This window comes from Aulonocara sp. 'chitande type north' Nkhata Bay, linkage group LG9 (assembly GCF_057382095.1).
Source record: "Aulonocara sp. 'chitande type north' Nkhata Bay isolate Kocher_YH1m ecotype deep benthic linkage group LG9, A_spYH_male_GT1.1, whole genome shotgun sequence".
Taxonomy (NCBI): domain Eukaryota; kingdom Metazoa; phylum Chordata; class Actinopteri; order Cichliformes; family Cichlidae; genus Aulonocara; species Aulonocara sp. 'chitande type north' Nkhata Bay.
The window spans coordinates 16,204,197-16,219,050 of NC_141352.1; the positions used below are offsets into that span (position 1 = coordinate 16,204,197).

At 43.3% G+C, this 14,854-nt stretch overlaps 1 protein-coding gene across 3 annotated transcripts in view; it reads right to left on the reverse strand.

Annotated features, from left to right (window-relative positions):
• The window catches only part of sema5a (sema domain, seven thrombospondin repeats (type 1 and type 1-like), transmembrane domain (TM) and short cytoplasmic domain, (semaphorin) 5A), a 153,410-nt gene extending 139,144 nt beyond the window's left edge, over window positions 1-14,266 (reverse strand). For 2 of the 3 annotated variants that reach the window (XM_086306105.1, XM_086306103.1), the window contains exon 1: window positions 13,755-14,265. The gene's annotated coding sequence lies outside the window, so the exon portion shown is untranslated. Of the gene's footprint in view, window positions 1-13,754 lie in introns of all 3 variants that reach the window. The other variant, XR_015131032.1, reaches the window with a different exon arrangement.
• Between the last annotated feature and the right edge of the window lie 588 nt (window positions 14,267-14,854).

The window sequence follows — 14,854 nt, forward strand, 5'->3', positions numbered from 1 at the left end:
TCTCGCCTCTCAGGTGTGCGTGTGTTTCTTTTATACTTATGTGATTTGGGGCGAAGCGTCTCCACCGGTAATCAGCAACACGCTAAGCAAATCATAACTTAAAGAAATCAGGAAAGGGAGCTCAATATCAACCTCGTGACAGTTTAAACAAACGTCTGTGTGTGAAATTGGATTTATCAGTTTAAACGGATTGGACTAATGACAAGGGGGACAATGATATTAAGCGCCTTAAAGAGGAATTTATTTTTTCTATGATCTGCGAGACGATCACTTGGGACAGTAATTTGCTGAAATAAGCACCCAAACTGGCTATTAGAGCCACCAATCGGCTCACTTGAGACCAAGAGGCATGTTTCACAAAAGCAATTTGTGAGCACGATACACTCTGGCAGCCTCCTGTTTCACAAATAACTGTCACACACAGACAGCAGCTAAATTAGCAGGTTCAACGGCGCTTCAGTATGGTCTTTCGTCTGGTTCCCCAGCAAACCTCTGCAATCTGCAGTCACCCACGGCGCTCTTCTCAGTGTAGGCTGGTAAAGATGCGATCACGTGATCACCTGACCACATTATTTCTGTTTTGCTAAACAAAGGAGACTTCAAAATGTAATTTGTGATATTTCAAGAGCATTTGTTTACAAAGAGACTGCTTCAGAGAGATGAGTTGTTGAATCCTGTAAAATGAATTTGCTCCTGGGTGTCAAGGCGGGTGGCATGTTATCAAAAACGGCAGCGGTATTTCAAACAGATCTGCTTACTTTTTGTTGCTGTAATGTCTGCGATTTTATCGACTCAAAGTATAAATCTTTTCTCGTGGTGAAATGTGAACTGGCAGCTCTTCTGATTTTCCGTCTTGTGTCAGTAAACTGAATTGTCCTACAGAATACCGTCACAGAAACCCAAAAGGGAATTATCACATGGTTACACTCAAACGCGTGGAGTCGATAGATGAAGTCAGAACGAATTTAGGTCCTAACTTTACTGCAAATCACTCTCCAGCAAGTGGATGCCTGCATCAGTGATATCTGCTGTGCGTGTTATTTTTGTTCAAGTGTGCAAATGTGCGTGAGTGCAAGTGTGTCTTCATCGGAGGCACTGAGCTACTCAACTGACTGAAAGGCTGAAACTCCAAGAAGAAAATGAGCCTCACACTGACCCACTCTTCTACAGCGACAGGCGAAGGAGTTGAGAGGGAGATGGGGCGAGAAAGTCGTTGAGGGTCACTTGAGGTAGATTACTGGAGAGAGGCCGGTAATAATGAGATGCATACAAGAACAGAGGATGAAGGAGATGCAGGAGAGGATGAAGGGTAGTGGTTGGGTGAGATAAAATTGAGGGAGAGGGCAGGGATGGAGGAGGTTGGAGTAAAGAGAAGAGGGATGTTAGAGGTTAGGTGTGAACAAAAGGAGCAGTGAGCGAGGAGGAGAATGGACGGGATTAAGAGAACATCGAGGTTCAGGTGGAAACAAAGAGGAGTTTAGGAGCACTTCAGAGCAAGGAAAGAAGGGCTGGAGGTGAAGTGTGGCTTTGCTGTGAGGAGTTCCTGGGATCTCCATAAATCAAACATACCACATGCCATAAAATAAGAGTTTTTCGCATCTCTGCAGTCCAGCACTTGTCAGGAAAAGCGGCCCCGCGGAGGTAATTGAATCAGGACACAAAAACAACAGAACAGACTCACGTTGAGGCGGTCGGGCGCAGCTGGGAAAGCAAAAGAGACCCTTCTTTTAAAGAAAATGGAAAGGAACGACCAGGGGAAATAGTGGTATTTGGAGACCGAGGTGTCCAGAGAGCTGATTCTAGGCGGCCTTTCATACAAGCCAGGGCTCCAGGTGCAGCACAAAGCAGGTCTGTTTCACAGCCTGTTCCCCACCACCTCCTCTACACCTCGAGTCTCACCCATCCTTTTTTTTTTATCGTTTTGTTTAATGCAAACTGCAAACATATGACTGCAATCAACCATCACGCTGTGAAATGACAACAGAGAGGGTGAGAATGGATTCAGATTTGTCCCCTGACAAAAAGGACGTGCAGCTTAAAATAAACCAGTCTGCACAAAAATACCTGCGACAGCCTGTCTGCTTTTACAGGCTGCGAGCATGTTGCGGGGACGGGAAGAAGCTGCTGACTTTAAAGCGCTCTGTTTTGCAGCGTGCTTTTAATTGGGCTCGTCCAGTAAACTACCACTATTGTAAAGGGGAAATTGCCTGTAAAAACTCGGTGAAGACTCACTCTGGGAGCAGCATGTGAATAAACACAAACAACACTAGGTGTAAATGAGCCTAATGGGGGTGGGGGGGGCCTGAATCGTATCTACAGCTGGCCCAGACTGTTAATGTCTGCACTTTTTCTATTAGACGGGACCCCCTGGCTGCCTCGTACAATTATGTTATTCTCCTGGGACTGTGAGTGTGGGTGTCTGCACTGTGAGACGGTGTCTGGAGGTGATAAAACAGCAGAAAGCACATAAATAATGACTTAATGATCCCCTCCACCCTAAGCTGTAATGATGACGATGGAGTTTTGCAACCCGGGGACGCTGGTGGAGGCGGGTGGGGTAATCCACATGTGGCCTCCAGGTGTGCTTAACTTCTACAATGTTACTTCTTAACCTCTAAACTCACCAAGGCTACACTCACTTTTACTTTGTTCCTTCTGCACCGTCCACACCGCCGCGTATACGGCTAGAAATGTTAAGCTTTTCTCGCGTGGGCACGAAAGCTGTTTTCAGGAGAATAAAACCGCTGAACATTTGTCTTCTTTTTAAGGAGAGGACGCGTGTACACGATGGAAAGAAAAAAAGAAATGGGTAGTTTTGAGTGACAGACTGGGAGGAATCAGACGCCGAATCAGACGTGCGGCTAAATTATAGTGTAGTCACTGAGGCAGAGATAAGAGTTTGCGTAATTGTCCAGGTACGTTCTGCTGCCAATGCTTTACAACAAAAGCAGTAAATCATGTGGCTGTAAACTGTAATTAACATCCTTTTGCCTCCGTCCCGTTAATCATGCTCCGCGGCTAAATATTGATGTGTTTGAGACATTTTTGAATGTCGTGCTGAAGGTGTTTTTAATTATTTTGCCAACAACTAATTGGCTTTAGCGGCGTCTGGGAAGCTCAGGAGTTCAGCGAGAACTCTGAATGTCATCGATTTACACTGACAGTGGGGGGGTGGGGGGAGATGTAGCACTAAAGAGTGAGAATCAAAGAAGAAATAACGTAAGCGTAATCTGCCAATTAGTATAATTGCTTCAGCTAAAAATTATGAACCCTGGATTCCAGAGAGGCTGAGAAATCGCACGTAGTCCACATATGTTTTAAAAACCAGGCTAAGAAGAAGCATATATTTGGAAGGAGAAAGTGTTAATCAAAATATATAAGGAGTCAGCGCAGGTGTGCAACTGCGTTGACGACAGTGACAGATTACATTAGGTGATCTGCCACAGCCACCATAGTGAATCATGGCAAACTCTAATTATATTTTGACTTTACTGTGATCACCATTAATTAACACAATTATCATCAAAAATTTAGTAAACTTTTTTAAAAAGTTCTTTTTAACAGAGGATTTCCTTGAACTTTAGTTCAGCCAGAGATACTTTCATTCAAAGGAGATTAGTGTCCTATCTACAGTTAATTATATTTAGAGGTATGGCTCTATTCTGGGACCTCTCTGCCCGTCCACGTGCATACATATAAAGCCTGAAGCTGAGAGGAGCAAAAACAAGAATACAGAACAGAGTAGCCACCACGGACACAACACATGGCTTTGATGGAGTCAACATAAAAAGGAAGGGCTGGGGTAAAGGTGGGTAGCAAAGTGGCCTGCAGAGGCAGCAACAACTGCAGACAGGCTAAGAAGCACACTGGGTTTAAAAGACCAGACAAATCAGGGTCAGCGTCCCTGTAAAATGGAATGACAGTTTTATATAGATTATCTTATTTTCCTAGTTGCTGGAAGCCAACTATAATTCAGCAATAAATGAAAACAAAACGGCTCCAAATTCTGCTGTTATGTAATTAACACACAAACACTCCGAGTTAAAGTGGGAAGAAGGATTGTTGGCACCCCTCACTGAGTTACTGAATCATGACTGTGCTCCCTGACCTTCCCCCGTATCAGACGAAGGTAAGCGAAAAAGATTTCTTCCCTCTGGGGATGAGTATAGCAGTAACATCATGGTTTTCAGTGCAGGGTGAGAAGGAGGGTGGATATTGTAATGGGGCTGAGGAAAGAAGAGATGTCTAATTTTCTCTAAAACACCCAGAATGGTTTGTGGATCTCCAGATGCATATCTCAGGCTTTTGTAACACAATCGGAGACATTAAAAAGAAAGAAATGGGCTTTATTCGCACAATTACCTCCTGAGTATCAGCTGCTTGATGGTGTCTAGCAACAGCTTCCTCTTCACATTGTGCAATACAACTCCTTTTTTTTGTGTGCTCTTCTAAAGTCAATAAAACGACATTGGCCCTGCGAGAAAGGGTGCCCTTTTGCCCTCTGCTGTTGCAGTGATGGGAGTACTTTTCTACCCAGAAAGCCCTTGGGGAATAGCGTGAAGCACAAAATAGATCAGGATGCTACGGGGCCCCTGGCTTCATAAGGGCAGAAGTCTATTTTTAATGACAAGCGGAGCACCGCAACACAGTGTGGCGGCAGGGCAAGTCCAGAGGAAATTTATCCGCTGCGTAGGAGTTCCCTCGCTCACTGCGCCTGTCTGAAGAGTTCTGAGGCTTAAATCAAAAACAACTGCAGAGGGTTTTACCTGCAACAGAAAATCTATTTTGTTGAGCTCATCTCAGCTGGTGCTCATTAAGGAAAACTTGGGCTTTTCGTTTTGTGCAAAATTTTATGCAAAATTTGCAAGATTTTTTTTGCATCTGTGCACATTTCCTCCATTTTTGCATGTATCTGTATTTGAAAGGGCAGCTGGGGAGGAGGGGTCAGATTTAGGGTCAGGCCGGGGTTGCGACCAAACCCATTCCTGAGAAAGTGAAATTGGAGCCTTTCCTCTTGAGCCACTGCATCCTGCTTGACCTCCAGAGTCCTGCATATATGCGCCTGAGCTGCATGTGAAACAAAGAGCAGAAGTATTCCTATTTCTCATATTTGTACAGAGATATTTTTGCTACTGCCTCTACTCTCTCTGCCTATTCTCAGGGAATTATTTTTTGATTTCACTTTTCCATCTGACAGCCTCTGTTTCTTTTCCTTAGTCGAATCTCAGCCTACACTGCGCGATGCTGCAGGGTTTAAAGCTCATCTCCTCCGTACCACAGAAATACACACAATACACACCTTAAACTATGTGTACAATGCAATGTGTGTTTTAGGCGCTTTGGAGTTTCCTTGTATTTGAGTTTTCTTTTTTCTATGCAGGAACAAGGAGGGAGGGGAGGAAAAAAAACACATCTCATCTCATCCTAAAGCATCTTTTAACAATCCTCTTCAGTCCCAATAGGGCAGCACGGCGGAAGCAGCACAGGCAGAGAGTCAGCACAACTCTTGAACGTAACTCACTTCTCTGGGGAACTGAGCAACACAATAGAGCCGGAGCAGGATAGAAACATTCTTTGGTTTCAGCATAATCAGATGACTGTATTACACTGTCTACTGAAAAAAGGATACTGATGGCAATACCTCTACAATTACTCATTGTCTTTTGGAGCAACTGATATCCTTATCGCTGAAGCCCAGTACCTGGCTCGACTTAATGTTCCACAACAAACTAGCCCGTGAAATCAAACTCTCACCTGCGTGCAACAGCAGTCAGCTCCACATGACCACATCCTCTTATACGCAGATAATAATAACAACAATAGTAATATTAAAAATCCAGCCAGCTCAACATGCTGAAAAGCTACAAAATAAGGTACCTGCTCCTGGCAGGCATCCACCCAGTTTCCAGCTGAGGGCTCATTCTTCCTAATAGTTTATTTAAGTAAGAATGAAATGTTATTCAGAAGGAATAATAAGTGGTTTGTTACTCACTGCTGGTGGTTTAGATCGGACCACACATCCTCTGTGTGGTTTCACCTTCAGAACTGAGAAGGCATTGTGCCTATGACCGGGTAGACTACACATTCGCACTGAAGCTCCACACAGACCGGTAAAGAGGGTGACTCATGAGAGTCTCATGTCTGAAGACTGTTTGCGGGCAAAGGTTTGAAAACAAGGAGCTCTTAGCCACACGACTGTGTTTTCTTGCTTTTATGTTATGGTATTTTATTAAACATAATACATTTGTAAGTGCTTCGATGTTATATACATTGTGGAATTGATAGACAACTTATTCTTGATGGACAAATGGATGTTGTTAACCTTTGTTGTTCACTTTTGCATGTTTAAGGGAGATATTAGCTTTTAATTCCATGATTCCTTCAGTCAGGCTAAAAACAGCTGCATGAACCTCGTGCAGTATTGAGATCATTCACATAAGAGTGTTTTAACCTATAGTTTGTTTACTATTTGCTAAACTTTAAGCTTTTCCTCCTGATTTTTCTACACAGAGAAAAATCCAAGTCAGTCCACTCATTGGCCAGATGTGTCTGGACCGAGAGCAACACAAGTAAATACAGGAAGAAGGTGCCATGTTCTTCTTTATTGGAGAACACAGAGAATTCACCTTGATTTCACGGCTAGTTGCTGTCCCCTACAGACCATTGCACATTTCTAGTACCTTTCCACATCCCAGAATACAACGAATCCATGGCTACAAGAAGTTTTTCAACTCAAACGTACACCTGGTAGCTGGTTCGGATTGAGGTTGGCTCACGTTCACACCATAAACGAACGTCTCTTGAGTTAATTTGGAATCGCACCAAAACCACCTCCTCCAATAGGTCTTGGTGCGGTTGCTTTGGTCCACGATTACTTTATTCACACCTGCATAAATGAACCACACCCAGGGGAAAACGAACCAGAGCTCGATCTAAATGGATGAAACACTGCAAGTGTGAAAAAAGTTTAAAAAGCTAAAATATCAATACAACAATTAAATTATAGTTCATCACATAAAAACTCTTTTGTAAGTTATTACTACTTATGATCCTATTATTATTGACCTTTATGTTATTGACTGTAGACGTGAATGTAAATCTAACTGGCTGTTTGTCACCCTGTGTTGGCCCTGTGATAGGCTGCCGACCTTTACCCCACCTTTTACTATATGTCAGGTGGGACAGGCTCAAAACCCCCTTGCTATCCCGAATTAAATAAGCAGTAGAAAATGGATGGATCCAATTAAATGATTACCTTGGATAAGCAGTAATAATGGATCAGTGTGGAAAAAGTGTTCCACCGTTGTGGTTGGTTTTTATGATGTTAAATATTTAGTCCAGGTATTCAAAGTAAGAGCCAAAGGGTCATAAGAGTGATCTAAGTATAATCCTGAGATAATAAGCAGTGTGGGAAAGACAATCTCTGTTCTGGATTTGTTCTGGTTTGTGGCGTTTTCATCTTTTGGTGTAAAATTTTAGACGATAAATGCCAATGGTTCTTTGGGGGAACTGCCAACAATAAGAAGCCCAAATGCAGTGTAGTTTTTAAGCCAAGAAATCTTGGGGGCTATTTGTTTAATCTCTTATATTGAAGCATATTTTTAAAGCTGATTATGGGTATTTGTATAAGATCTAAAATAAAAAAAAAGTAGCTACAAAACAGCCGTTGACGCATATTTCCAAAAGTAGAGTGGATTAGAAACTTGTAAAAGCATAAAAAAGGAGACGCTGTGTCAACCTATTCAGAATTAAAAACTTCTTAACTATTTTCCACAACCCGGGATGCAGATATTTGGCAAAAACTGCCAAATTTCTGCTTTTAAACTGAGGCAGCTGGGACAAGGAAATGAGCTTCTCTGATCTTTGTGGCAAATAAAATTGTTTTTTTTTCTGAAGAGACAGTAAAGGAATGCAGTCAGGACACATCTGAAAGTGTAAAAGTAGAGATTTTGAGGATTTTGAAAAGTGACATAGACATATAACCTTTATACCAATTTTCCCTTTCATTGCCTTACTCTTTTCTATCACCTGTCCTCTTCCTCTGCCTCCTGTCTTTCATCATCTTTCCTTCTCTTGATGTCTTAGCTCTCTTTTCTCTGTCTTGTTTGGTCCTGTCCTGCCCCCTTTTCCCTCTCTGAGGACGTCTTGCACTGACAGCTGAATCCAGCAGACAGATGCATCCGGGAACAGACTGGACTGCTGCCTCTTGAGGGAACCTCCTCCTTGTACACTTAACAATTTCCCTCAGACCCGTTCACGCTGCCTGTCTGCTCATCTGCCTATCACCCTTTCCATCTCCATTTCTTCAGTTTTCTTTCCCCTGCCCTTTATTTTTCCATTCAAAAAGCAGGCACCTCCCCTCTTTGTTGGGCAAACTTAAGCTCTTATCTTTTCACCTATATCTGCGTTGTCGCCTCTCCTTTTCTCTCTTTATGTCTCTCCTCTAATCTCCCTCTGCATCTCTCTTCCATTCCCATTTTTTTCCCCGCGTGGCCAAACTAGAAGAAGTGGGCCGCTTTATCTTTTTAGATGTTATCGCAAACTTTCATATGAGGTCGGATAAAAAAGAATATAGCACCCTCTGTAATTCCGTTTCCTCCTTCATCTGCTGAGGGACGCATCCTCTTGCAACTTGAATATTTTTTCTTCACTTCCTTTTCTTGTCTTTTTTTTCGAGGATATTGCACTGATTAGCCCATCGTAATGATTTCAAAGTACAGATAAATGTTTTCATTTGCTGAAGATTAAAGTATTTTCTGTATTTATATCCTCTCACTGATCAAATTAGAGCCTCTCCGGCTGTTTGCGGCGCTGCGATAGATGAAGCTCTGATAGTGCTAAACGCATCACATCAAAAAAGCTTCTTATCGTATAATGATATGCTCCATAAAGATAAGGAGCAAGCATTTTCGTCCCACGAGGAGTTAAAAAAAAAAAAAAACTCAAACCCGCGACCGATTGCGAGCTACATAGTCTCCTGTTTATTCGAAGGCATACGGTAAACACAAATAAAAGCACAGAAATCACACACATGGGCCTGCTTTAGTAGTGGGTGGGCGCCTAATTTAGTTGTGACTATACATAGCAAAGAGTCTCAAAGTCTCGCAGGAGGCAGTCCAGTTTTGCTCTCATCTCAGAGGTACAAGCTGCAGCCTGAAAGAAGAAGCTCCTACAAAAGGGGAAATATACGAGCTGAGCGCCGCTATCAAATGATCCTCTCATTCATGCTTCAAAGTCATTCATCTTCCAGAGAAATACAGCAGGGTGACGGCCCGGAGAGGGAGAAAAGTGTGTATTTCCCCCTGTGTATGTCTGCATGTGTGTTCGGTGACAACTCATGACTCATTTCACCCTTCAAACAGCCCCGTGGCACTCAATCAGTCAATAAACAAAGACCAGCAAAGCTTCTCCTCCACTCTTTTTTTGCCCCCGCCTCTCTTTTAAAGAAAAAAAAGCCTCTTTTCACCTCTTTTCCCCTGACTCATTACACCTCATCACACACTCTCTCCACACTCCCGCCTTCTCATCCTACCCCCCACCTCTCAGCGACTCTCCTGGCTAGCTTCATCCCGACGCAAGTGTAAATGGAAGACTACAATACACTCCGAAACTTAAAGTTTACAATAATCGCCTCTCCTGATGTCACAAAAAAAGAGTGAAAGTTGGGAGCCTTCTCTGTTCAACCTTTCAAACACCCTCTCAGCTTGATCCTTAGTAGGGAGAAAGAGGCTTTGGGGATTATTCAATCATGACCCAAATAGTCCGCTCTGTGTTTCGCCTGCGCTGGCATCGTGGTTAAAAGACAGATTCCTCCACTATCTGAGTGGGGTTGGAGGTTGTCGTGAAAGAGGGGGACAGAGCTAATGCAGTGTAGCTGTGCTGGCGAGTGACGGCTGGTTTAGTGGTGCTAATTCCTTCTGACGTGTGGACATGCGAAGGGATGTTTAACTCAAACCGCAGGCGTTCACTCTTGGATCCAAGCAGCAGAAGCAATAGCACATCCAGGATCACATATCGCTCGCTCACACCTCCCTGCCTCACTCTGAACTCAAATTATTTCCTACACCTGCCTTTGCGCTGCTTCTGCTGTTTAGCATGCAGTGTGAAATTACCACAGCTTCCTCTGTCTGTTTTACAAGGATAGGTCCCATCAGAGAACTGGTGTGTTTGTGCATGTCTGTGTGTGTGTGTCTCTTTTTACACGTGCACTTTTTTATCGTTTCATTTCCACCTCTTTTGCATGTCAGTCTTAATTTTGCACCTGTACGTGCCTTGTTTTTACTTTAGCTCACTTTACCCCGACTGAGCAGCACTGTAATATAATAGTCCTCGCAGGAAAACAGACTCACAACGTGAGTTTTGGAAAAGATGGCGCCATGTTTGTTTTTTAAAAAGCGTCAAACCTTTCACGGGTGACCTTGACGGAAAGGGACTCGGATCTCCGTGCGGCACACAGAGACGTAGACTTTTGTGAGGATAAACAACAGATGCTTTGGGGTTGCATTATGCATCCCACTTCATAACTTCCGCTCTCTGTGGCAACTGTTAGGACACTTTGGCCTTTAAAGAACAGAAGTGGCGTGGCTTATAAACTTTCATTTTGCCAACATTTTCATTTCCTCTCAACAGCCTTTCAAATCCCCGGTAGGAAACCTTGAGAGTAGCCATAGCAACATTGCACCATCTCGCTATATCACTGACAATGACAGAAGTGAAAAAGAAAGAAAAGGAGAAAAAAATGCTTAGTTTCACCCTGGCAACTTTCTCTTTTGTGTCAGGACAGGTCAGAAATGGCACAAACGGGCACTGAACTCTCCTCAAAATGAATTATAAAGTTAAACAGTCATCCAACATGTGGGATGATTCTCTGGAGCTGCCACAGTCTTGAACTCAAAAGTGGCAGGAGGACCAAGGAGGAGGGATGAGATAATGGCAAAGTGGTTGTGATGTATAAATAGCCTGTGGTAGCTTGAGGACAAAGCACAGCGGGAATGAGCAGAAAACCACTTCAGCTATTGTTTGCGACTCCAAGTTTCCTTGCTTAGGAGCAATAAATCATCCATTTGGGGAGAATTAGTCAAATCTGCCCTTCCATGCAGTTCTCACCCAATAAACTCACATCTTTTGTGAGGCTGCGTGTACAGAGACAAACTATAACAAAACCCCATCTTGCTGGTGTCACACAAATAAGTAACCAATGGGGCCTTAGAGAGGCCAGAGGCTAATGGCTGTTTAGTTTGCACGTGCAAGACAATGCCTTTCGCTTTCCCTCCCAACGGAGCTCGACCCCCGAGGGGATGTTGAATCACAAAGGTCGACAACAATGGGGCTTGTCATTCAATCAGTTTCCACGGTGACCACACAGTCTCACCGTGCTCCGACACCACCAGAGTCATCGCAGAACATCTTCAGGCTGGGACTAATTGCTGTGTTTCTGCTGGGGTTCTGTGTCAGCGCTCAGGCAAACTCCCCACGCAACACAAATATCAATCACGGCTAATCATATGCTGCTCCTCACAGCACGCTGGAATGTGGAGCAAGTTTACATACAATGGGCTCATGTGAGCCTGCTGCTCGTCTCTCTGTCAGTGCAGGAGTTGGTGGTGGGGGTTTTTTTTTGCACGCCACAAATACTGCTTATTACAGCTTCCCCTGTAAACGATCATTAGCAAATGCAGTTTTTCCTGTTTTGTCCAAGCAACCGTCCAAAACTCAAAGATAACAAATGCACTTTTATCAGAGACCAAGAAAACGCAGCAAATGTTCACATCTGAGAAGCTAGAACCACTAATCTGGATTAAAAGTTACTTAAAAGATTTATTAAGCTTCAAAGCAAATGGCAGTTTCCTCAATTAATTGTTTACTTTTTCTCTCTTTAAACTGATGACTACAGCTCTGAGCCTTTTTTCCTCTCTCCCCATTCAATATTTCTCAAGCATTTCAGCAATTTTGTCCCAAAAACTTCCTAGCACTTATTTCCTCTTTTATTTCCCCTTTTTCTTTTCCAAAGGGACTTTAGCTTCCAGCGTCTAATAAAAGGCCTGAATAATTCTTCCATCTGGATGATGGTCACTTATTTCCACTGGTGTGATGGCACATTCGAGTCCCAGCATCCTTAAGGTCAATACTTAAGAGACATCCAAAAAAACCCTTGCAAAACCGATAAAAACAGCGAGTCTGAATGGAGAAAAGAGTTTGGCATGGGTTGGACATTCTGGACACGACATGTGAGAAAAATGTGCACGATTTTGTAAAAGGTGTTTGCCTCAAGCCAGGAAAAACATTGGGGAAAAGCAACTTAGTTAACAATTATAATGTACACTCATCAGCATAGTCACAGTTGGAGATTAGCAACCCTCTAAACGTGCTGCAAGGACAGGCTCATGAGGGGCATTGAGGTAGCAGCAGAACCACATACATAAACTCCTGACAGCAGAAATCTTTCCATCTCTTCTTTTCCCCCTTCACAGCAGATCCCTCAGTATATTTAACTTCTCCTTTCTCATTTTTTTAACCAACTCACTGACAAATATGATGAATGCCATGTCAGTTTGGCTTTTGTGGAAGAGTTCTGCTTGCTTGATTTTTTTTCAACATAAGAAAAGTTAAAATGAAGCTTTTATTCCAATAGCAAAATAACTTCTCTTTATTTTCTTTTTTTGATAGTTTAACAAAAACCCTGGGTAAAAAAAAAAAGCCTCCAAGGACAGCTCTGGCTGTGCAATGTGTGAGTGAGCAGAATTTAATTTGAGGTGCATGGCTGAAAAGTTTGAATACCTCAACAAAGAGATCAGCAGAATGAAATAAACTCGGCACATCTTGTTATTGTGATTAAATGAAAATTACTAGCATTAAACTGCGGAAAATCTGTGTCTCTCAAAGGGCACTCATTCATTCTTGTGGAATCAAAACGGTGAGAAAGAAAAATTCAACAAAAGCTGCAGAGATTGAAATCTTTACTCTATTAAAGCAGAAGCAAAACATTACATATAAAAGCAAGGACGTTTATTATAAGGAAAAATAATAATAAGTGGAATAAATCCTTGAATAACATCAAATTTTGTTTTAATGGTTAACTAAAGAAGATGTGGATGTGAAAATTCAACAACTTGTCTCCTGTGAAGCCACTGATGTTTTCAGGATTGGTGCACTGCCATTTGCTATACTGTTGGGCCCTTTTCCCCCCTTATTTCTTTTCTTTTTTAAAAATTGTGACACACATATTTTCCAAGCATCTCCCAAAATAAGTCGGAAGGAGTGAATGAAGCAGAGGCTTAGCTATTAGATCGTGATATGAAACCCTAATCAGCTGTAACGAGATATTAGAAAGAGGAAAGCGAAAAGCCAGACACTGCTGCGAATGTGTGAGATGTAAAGATCTGATGAAAGCTGTGAGGTACCTGCTGATGGCCGCACTCTGCCAGCACCACCAAGCGGCGAGACGTCGCAGAGCACAATGCAAAACTTCTAAAACTGATTATTTACCCCATTGTGGAGAAGTGCAGGCATGTGCCCCAAGGCATGCAACCCTATCCCCATCCTGCCGGATACTGTTTGGATTTTTTACGCATGTTAACGTGTGATTTAAGTACAAAATGTCATTTAAAGATGAGTTAAAGTCGTCCGTTGTGATCAGGAGAAAAACATGTTAAGAAATGCAGAAATCAGACGCATATCTGAATAACATCAATACTGGCGCAGAGCTCAAAATAAAACAAAAAACAAAAAAACGCTTTTTATTTTCCATGTCTTACCAAGTGAGGTGTCCAACTCCCGGTCATCTAGTAGGGAGCGAAGCTGCGTGTCTTGTCCCGGTGAGAACAGCGCGGAGGAAAAAGACAGAAAGCAAATATGAGCTAAGGAGAAAATATCCTCACTTCAGCTGTGCCTCTGGTCAGAAATGGACCTCAGTAAAACTCGGTTAAACGGAGATGGTGCCGTCTCCGTGCCGGCGGAGGAGCCCCGTGTGCTATCTCTGCTCCCACGGAGGAGCGCTCTGGTGCCGGTGGCTCCTCGGCGCACGATCTGTAATCGGACAACGCACTGTCGCGCTGCGCCACAGACGATATGCCTCCGCTGTGTGGCGAAAAAACGACGGCGCGTTAAAAGCAAAACTTTCCTTGCGCTAAAACGCTCAGCGCCTGTGCGAGAGGAGCGGGAGGAGCGGAGGCGGCTGATGCGCCCGGTGCTGCTGGCGGTTACAGCTGCGCAGGGTTGCGAGCAGGGTTTTGATGGCTGAGGACTGCGCCCCCACTTTGCGCGTCCACTCCAGCAGCAGCAGCAGCAGCGAGGAGAGACGTGGCAGCGGCGCACAGCTGTCCTGCAGGTGGAGGAGAGGACTAGAGCTCACTGAGCGCTGGAGCTACAAGTGGGATGACAGATTTGGAAGATCTTCAGTTTTTCTTTTGTTTTCTTTCTTTTTAAACATATTTACTTAGTCATGCACTTGTTTTCAGGTGTGAAAATCTCCTCTAGATCTTCTCTTTCATGAAGGTCAGAGGTCAGTGTCATAATCTGAAAAGCACTCCCTCCCTTTTTTTAATTGAACTCATTTGCATTAAATCCTCAGGGTGCGTTCAGCTACATTTGGAAATATAATCCTTCTTCAAAGGGCTTAAATTAAATTTTTCATATATTATAGATTTTTTGAGTCAGCTACCAATCATGTGCACAACTGGTGAGCTAGTGAAGGACACTTTAGCAGAGAGGGTGCTTGCTGCAAGTGGGTTTGAACCCTGTCATGCATATATCCATCAGACCCAGCTGCTCAGTATTGTGCGAATCCTTCAGATAGACAAAAGCCACTCGCCGCTCTCTCAAGTTCATTGAACAGCAAATTCATCTTATCAGAAAG